General features: G+C 41.6%; 1 pseudogene; it reads left to right on the top strand.

Annotated features, from left to right (window-relative positions):
- The first annotated feature begins 4267 nt into the window (after window positions 1–4267).
- LOC149221024 (uncharacterized) lies at window positions 4268–6002 on the top strand (annotated as a pseudogene).
- The last annotated feature ends 2060 nt before the right edge of the window (window positions 6003–8062 follow it).

Consider the following 8062-nt stretch of genomic DNA (forward strand, 5'->3'; position numbering starts at 1 on the left):
GCAGAATTAGCCCCTGACAGGTGATGGTCCTATTCCCGGAATCAACCCTTTGGTGTACCAAGGGTCGATTTCGAGAATCAACCATTTGGCCTCCCAGGGGCTGATTCCCAGAATCAACGTATTGGTCTACAGGGGCCCAATTCCAGGAATGAGCCACCTAGCCTGCTGGGAATGAGCCACCGATAGGCCAAGAGGCTGATTCTGGGAATTGAACCCCAACAAGTCAGGGGGACGGTTCTCTAAATCGGCCCCTGGTAGGCTAGGGGCCTATTCCTAGAATGGCCCATTTGGTCTACTGGGGGCTAATTCCAAGAATCAACCACCTGGCCTACTCAGGGACGATTCCCATAATCGATCCCTAGACTAGTTATTGTCGATTCCAAAAATCAGTCCTCTTGTCTTCCAAGAGCTGATTTTGGGAATCAGCGTTGGGCAAGCCAGTGGGCTGATTTCGGTTCACCAAGGGCTGATTCTAGGAATAAGCCCTCTAGCCTGATGGGGGCCATTTCCTATAATCAACCCCTTGGATGATTCCCAGAATCGACCCCCTGGCCTGTCGTAGGAAAATTCTCGAAATTGGCCCCCTGGCCTGCCAAGGGGCTGCTTTAACCTGGGTGGGCATGCCCATAGCCCATAGGCACACTTGTCCCTGACGGTCGTGGGCGTGTCCACCCATAGGCATGGATAGTCCCTGTTCCTGTGGGTAGGCACGCCCAACTGTGGGCATGCTAGTCCTAGGAAAAGCAGCCCCCTAGTAGGCCAGGGGGCCAATTCTGGGAATCGACCCCCTGTAAGCTAGTGGATCACTTTTGCCTAGGTGGGCATCCCCACGATCGAGTGAGCCCGCCCACTGCATGTGTCTATGGGAAGACATGCCCGGTTGTGGGCGTGCTTGCTCGCAAGACAACCAGAGTGCTTCCTACATGCATGTTGTGCCGCTGGCGGGCACGCCCTCTACCGGTTGTGCCCTCCTATCGGCAGAAAAAGAGTTAGAGGGGCGATTATGAGAATGGGCACCCGACAGGCCAGGGAGTAGATTCTAGGAATCGTCCCCCTAGCCTATTAGGGGCCGATTCTAGGAATCGTCTTGTTGGCCTGCCGGGGGACGATTATGGGAATCAGCCCCCGGTAGGCCAAGGGGTAGATCCCTAGACCTGTGGGTGTGCGTGCCCCGCCGTGGGAAGGCTTGCCTGAGGAAAAGGGGATGATTCTGGTGTGAGAATCAACCCCTTGGCCTTCCATGGGATGATTCCAAGAATCAGCCACCTCGCCTTCCATGAGTTGATTCCGGGAATCAGTCCCTGGCTTATCGGGGGCAATCGACCCCTTGGCCTACCCGGGGTTTATTCCTAGAATTGGCCTCCAACCTAGGAATCAGCGCTCAACAGGCCAGGGGGTTGATTCCCAAAATTGTCTCATGGCCAAGAATCAGGCACCTAGCTTGCCGGAGGTTGATTCCCATAATCAGCCCCCTGGCCTATTGAGGGTTGATTCCCAGGCTAGAGGAAGATTCTAGGAATCAACCCCTGGTAGGCCAAGGGGTTGATTCTCGGAATCATTCCCTAGCAGGCTAGGTGGCTGATTCCCAAAATCAGTGCCTAGTAGGAAAGGGGCCCCTTTTCCTACCGAGGGTCGATTCTAGGAATTGACTCTTTGGCTTGTCGGGTGTCGATTTCGAAAATCATCCCTTGGGCCGTCGAGGGCCAATTCCTAGTATTCGACCCAGGTAGGCCAAGGGGTTGATCCATTTGGGGGTTGATTATGACAGGCCAGGGAGCTGATTCTAGGAATCTGGCCCAATAGGCCAAGGGGTCGATTCCCAGAATTTTCCCCCAATAGGCAAGGGGGTTGATTCCTGGAATCGACTCCTTAGCATGCCAAGAAGCAGCTTTGACCCAGGCAAGCATGCCCATGGTCGGGTGTGCCCACTGACAGGAACAGGTCAAAGCGGTCCCCTAACAGGCTAGGGAGTTGATTTTCTCATAATCATCCCCCGACAAGCCAAGGGGTCGATTCTCGGAATCGCCCCTTCGCCTGTTATGGGAAGATTCTCGAAATTGACCTCTAGAAATTGGCTCGCTGGCCTGTTGGCCTCCTGGGCTTCTAGGGGAGCAGTTTTACCTATGCAGGAAGGCCCACAAGCATATTAAGCATAGGCCTATGGGCGGGCACGCCTGACCATGTGCATACTTGCCCGGGTCAAAACGGTCGTTGGTAGGACAAAGGACCAATTCCTAGAATCGGCTCCTAGTAGGCTAAGGGGCTGTTTCCTTAGAATCAGCTCCCGACAATCCATGGGGTCAATTTCAAGACCCAAATTGGCCTGTGGTAGGCCCGGGGCCCAATTCCGAGAATCAACCCATTGGCCTACCAGGGGCCAATTTCGGGGATCAACCACCTAGCTTGTTGGGGGGCAATTCCCAAAATCAGCCCCTTGACCTACCAGGGCCTGATTCCCTACCTTTAGGCGCGTGTCCCCAGCCATGGGAGTGCCCAACCATGGTACATCAGGCGTGCATGTTGCACACACATTGTGCCTGAACACGGTACATCGGGAGTGCATGTTGCACACATGTTGTGATGTGGGAGGGTACTCCCATGGCCGGGTGCGCCCACACACAGAGAGAGGCCCTGTGCCTGTGGGAGGCACCTTGGCCCTGTGCGTATGGGCGGGCGTGCCCGACCGTGGGTGTGCCAGTCCATGGCATAGCACGCGTGTAGTACGCCTGCTGTGCCACAGGCCTCCATGACCATAAGTGATTTTGAATAATTGTCTAAGACAGTTTATACAACTAATGTTTGTGTGATATCTAAAAAATAAAAATTTTAATTTCCATGTGATGTTACATGAAGTTATGAATCAATTTTTTGTTTGTTGGATAATATGTTTTAGTTATTATGAATTTATTTGTTTAGAACATCCATAATGCAATAATATCTTAGAGATATAATTTATGTTTCATTCAATCTACAAGTATTGATATTTTGATTAATTGAGTCATGTAAATTGTTCATAATGTCATGGTTTAAATGTGTTGAAACCTTAGAGTTTTTTAATTCTATGGTTGAAAAAATTTCAATTTTTTTTTTTTTTTATCTTTAATGTTATGGTTGAGAACAATTAGAATTTTAGCGATATTTGGTGTCATGTTATTATATGTTTAAGGACATAGATGAAAATTGTTGGAATTTTAATGGATTTCGTATCTCATTATTTTATATTTAACGAAATTACCAAAAAATGTAGAAATTATACCTGGGAAATAAAAATGTTATTCTACAAACAACATTAGTGTGTTTTTTCATTTATTTTGCACAAAAAAAATTGGTTTTACTGCCATTTTTTAAAAATGTTGAAAATTAACCCTAAAAAAAATAAAGCATCATTCCAAAATACACATTTTTTGTTTTGGACTATCTTTCATGTTTTTTTGGGTTTTTTTTTTTGCTAGAGTTCCCGTTTTGATTTTACAATTCCCATTTCAAAGTTTATGTTGTTCATATTATTTTAATAACTTTTTACTGTCTTTCATAAAATCAAAATGAATCCTCTGCCTTTTCTAAAAACAAAATGATATTTTTTGAACAACTTCTTTCGAATCCTTTTTTTTTAAAGCAGAATGATAGGCCTATGATGGTGTAATCATTCATATTTCAAATCATAAAATAATAGATCATTTATAAGTTTTTCATTCATTTCTGAGCCAACCCTCCTACATTTTGAAACCCAACATATCATTTTTTTCTCTTTCTACCAATCATTCAACATATTCCTTTTTTAGTCATTTTTTGTCAATACTCTTTCTCTGGGTAGCTAAGGGCTCTCCTATGTTGAATTTAAGGAATTCAAGAAAATTTTCAAGCACTAAATTGCTAAATTCCACAAGAAAAGAAACACGGGGCTGCCTTCGGATGAAGGAAATAGTTCCATAGAGGTCATTGGTATTAACTCAGAGGGAGATGGTGTCGGTAGGGCCTGCCACACCTATTGTGCTAGTAAATTCCAAAAGACTCTATTCTTCCTTTCTATAAAACAATGGTTGAATAAAAATGGAATTTGTTGCTATCTTATAATTACTATCTTGAATAAATCTCTACAATCTTTTTTGACAATATGAGATATCTGTGTGTTTTAGATTTAGGCAGATCTTGAACATTTATTAAGAAACTACCTAAATCATTGGGTGGTCTAAGGTACCTCGAATTTCTGGGTGCTGATGGAACCCATGTAGAAAGACTACATTCAGGGATTGATAAGCATAAATATATGCTACATTTGAATTTAAGATCAAATATAATTAATTTTCTTGTGGAGATATCGAAGCACATCTACCTATAGACATTGAAAGGTATGAGATTCACTGTTGGAAATGTGGCCAGTGTCAATGTCCTGCAATTGAGGGATCTCAAAGAATTGACAAGGGCACTTTTAGGGGCATGACAAATATGCGGACATTGTATTTCCATTATTCCAACAGATATAGTCCATGAGATGACCTTTATGTTCCAACTGTCATGGAAGCTGTGGAATGCCTTGAAATAATTCATCTTTCAAACTATGTGATTCCTGCATTGATTTTTCCATAGTTACCAAATTCAGGCGTATTGGTAAAAAAATTTCAAAAATTCGCTGATTCGGTTCAGTACGATTAAGAATTCAGCAAAATCGAATTTGTTACAGTGAATGAAGTATTTTTTTCCAGCGAGAGGGCGAGAGGGAAATTAATTGATGGTAAGAAATTTGTTCCCGGAGCTTGAAGAACGGTCTTCACTTTCCCGTTGGGTGTATTTCCAGGTTTCTCAAATTAGGAAAGTATGTTGAGCATGTCGGAGGAGGAATTCCGGTTTACCTAGCTACTGTTCTTGAATATCTTTCCACCGAGGTGTTCAAGTTGTCTGGAAATGCCGCAAGAGATAATAAGAAGACGAGGATTATTCCACACCACATCCCGTTGGTAGTGAGAAATGATGAAGAGCTGAGCAAGATTCTAAGCATGGTGACCATAGCCAATGGTGGTGTGTTGTTGAATATTCACAATGTTTTGCCACAGAAGAAGACCAGTAGTGGTAAGGCCATGGTGGTGTGTTGCTGAATATTCACAATGTTCTGCTACCGAACAAGACCAGTAGTGGTAAGGCAGGGGCAGGCAGGGGCCAGTGAGCTCGAGGCTTCAGTTTGAAATGCACATGTATAATTTTATGGCGTTTCTAGGGAGTTTATGATAGGGAAAAATTAATTAGAAAAAACAAATTTTATATTTGAAAAACTTGCAGTTTGCAAATTTTTATAAGAAAAAAATAATAAAAAAATAGTAATTTCTATATTAAAAAAATTATAAAATAATTATAAAATGAGAAATTGGAATGTACAGAAACATAAAAAATTGATAACTTTCGTTTTAATAAAAATTATAAAATAGCAAATTAGTAATTTCTATATTAAAATAATAAAAAACTATAATTTCTATATTAGACAAAATTATAAAATGACAAATTTCTATTTTAAATAGATAACTCTTATTAAAAAAATTAATAGATTTAAGTATTTGTAACATGTATACTATCGAATTTTTTCCATATTAGATTTTATAGAGTCAATTTTTTTTTCCGTATTGAATCGAATTTGAATTCGTATTCAAATTTGAATCTGGTAACTATGGATATTTTAGTGTCAAAATCTCATGGAGCTAAAATTAGCAGGGTTGGGAAATAGTTGCAATGCAGATTTTAGAGGGTTAGAAAAGATTCCTAATCTGAAAATGCTACACTTGAAGAAAAATTATATTAGGGTTTTCACTGCATTTCCAAATTAGTTTGGGGAAGTAAGGGCATTACCCAAATTGGAAGAGCTGCTCATAGAAGGTAATTTGAATTTGAAAAGCATTCACTCATTCCATGAGGATGCAATGCTGAAATTGAAGCACTTGATAGCCAAGAATTGTCAGTCGTTGAAAAATATGTCGAAAGGCTTAATGAAGCTGAATAATCTTAGGGTCCAATGAAGATGATTGTAGTGAAGGATGAGACTTGAAGCATGTGGAAGCCACACATAGTGTTATGGAAAATGCTTGTAGAAAAATAGAGAAAGGGACTATTGTATTGAGCCAGCAATGTAATAAAAATTATTTTTATGCACCCAAATACTATTCAAAGGGAAACAAGGAAGTAACCCAAAACCAACAAGTTGTAAAGCTAAAATAAATAGCTCAAAACTAAACCACAAAGCTTAGTTGAATAATTGACCTACAACAATGTGATGGGACCAGACCAACACTTTAGAGTCTGTCGTATTTAAAATGATTAATGTGGTGATTATATGTTTGGTTGAATAATTCAGTTGTGATTACACGTGGAAGGAATGCGCCATTGGATATTTTGGGTTTGTATTATGTGGCATACAATTACACAATAATGAATGGGCATGTGCCTCGAATCTTGTATTCCCGCTCATTCCTATGCCTGAATCCTTTGTTTGTCATTCATTTTGGCCATTTGTTATTGGCTTGTCGAGGGTTTGTGTAGGAATTTACAGGGTAAGTTCCTCAGAAAGAACACCAAAAGGACACCGCTCACAACCAGATCTCAAATCAATACACCAGTATTTTTGACGTGGTTAAAACCCTCAAAGAGGGAAACAGTCCACGGCCTGTCCCAACGTGGGTACTACAGGCAATTTATTAATCAAAGAATGAAAATTTACATAAGCTTCTCTCATGCACGGATTACCCGAACAATGACCCTCCATGCGCTTTAAATAGAACTCATGGACCAATCGGGTGTCAAGCCACGGATCAAGTGTCGGTAATACCGAGGAGAGAGTGAACTGTCGGATCACTACATATCGTGACCGTCGGATTGTAAGTTACAAAATGTACAATGGTAAAGAAACACACTTTACCTAACTCTATACCTAACTCTATACTAGACCAAGTTGAACTTAACTATTTCCTATGTGTCGGAATATCCTAACATCCCCCCTTAAGAACAACTTGGGATAGGATTGAAGGATTTACAAATATGACACAATAGGAGAAGGATTTACGGCCTGTTTCTTACAAGCCGATGTAATAGGTCCTGAACCAAGAGTGAAGACATAACCGGCAGTAGACTTCCGATCATCAGGGTCACCAGCCCAATCAGAATCAGTGAAACCAACTAATAGAGGAGCTGCTTTGGCACTGTAATGAATCCCAAACTGTACTGTACCTCGAACATAACGAAGTATTCTTTTGGCTGCTTTCCAATGACTTTCACGGGGGTTTTTCATAAAACGAGCAACAAGGCCAACAGCAAAGGAAAGATCAGGACGAGTATGGGTTAAATACAAGAGTTTTCCTACAAGTTGACAGTATAAGGTAGCATCAACTTCAGGAGAAGTACAAGAGACTGAAAGTTTGACTCCAGAATGAAAGGGAGAAGGGGCTGGCTTATAGTCTTCCATGTGAAAATGACAAAGAATATCACAAGCATACTTGGACTGGGAAAGGGAAATACCCTCCTTGGATTGCAAGACTTGAAGACCGAGAAAATAGTGTAAGTGTCCTAAGTCTGTCATTTCAAATTTCTTTTTAAGGCTGGACTTCACATGGTTGATAAGGTTGGGATCACTACCAGTAAGAATAAGATCATCAACATAAAGAACAAGGATGATAAGAGAGTTGCCCACTTTCTTGGTGTAGACAGTATTGTCAGAATAACACCGAGAAAAGCCAGATTCTAAAAGAAAGCTATCCATTTTGGCATACCAAGCCCGAGGAGCTTGCTTGAGACCATAGAGAGATTTCTTAAGTCGACATACAAGGCTGGAGTCTGTTTGGATGAAGCCAATGGGTTGTTCCATATAGATTTCTTCATGCAAGTCCCCATGCAAGAAGGCAGATTTAACATCCATCTGATGGACTTCCCATTTTAAAGAGGCAGCAAGGGAAAGAACAAGGCGGATAGAGTTCATTTTGGCAACAGGGGAGAAGGTTTCAGTGTAGTCAATGCCTTCAACCTGTGAAAAACCCTTAGCAACAAGACGAGCTTTATGTTTGTCAACTTTCCCATCTGGTCCATACTT

Source organism: Pinus tabuliformis, chromosome Q (assembly GCF_031772625.1).
Source record: "Pinus tabuliformis cultivar Carrire ecotype Pingquan chromosome Q, CPIR1, whole genome shotgun sequence".
Classification (NCBI taxonomy): Eukaryota; Viridiplantae; Streptophyta; class Pinopsida; order Pinales; family Pinaceae; genus Pinus; species Pinus tabuliformis.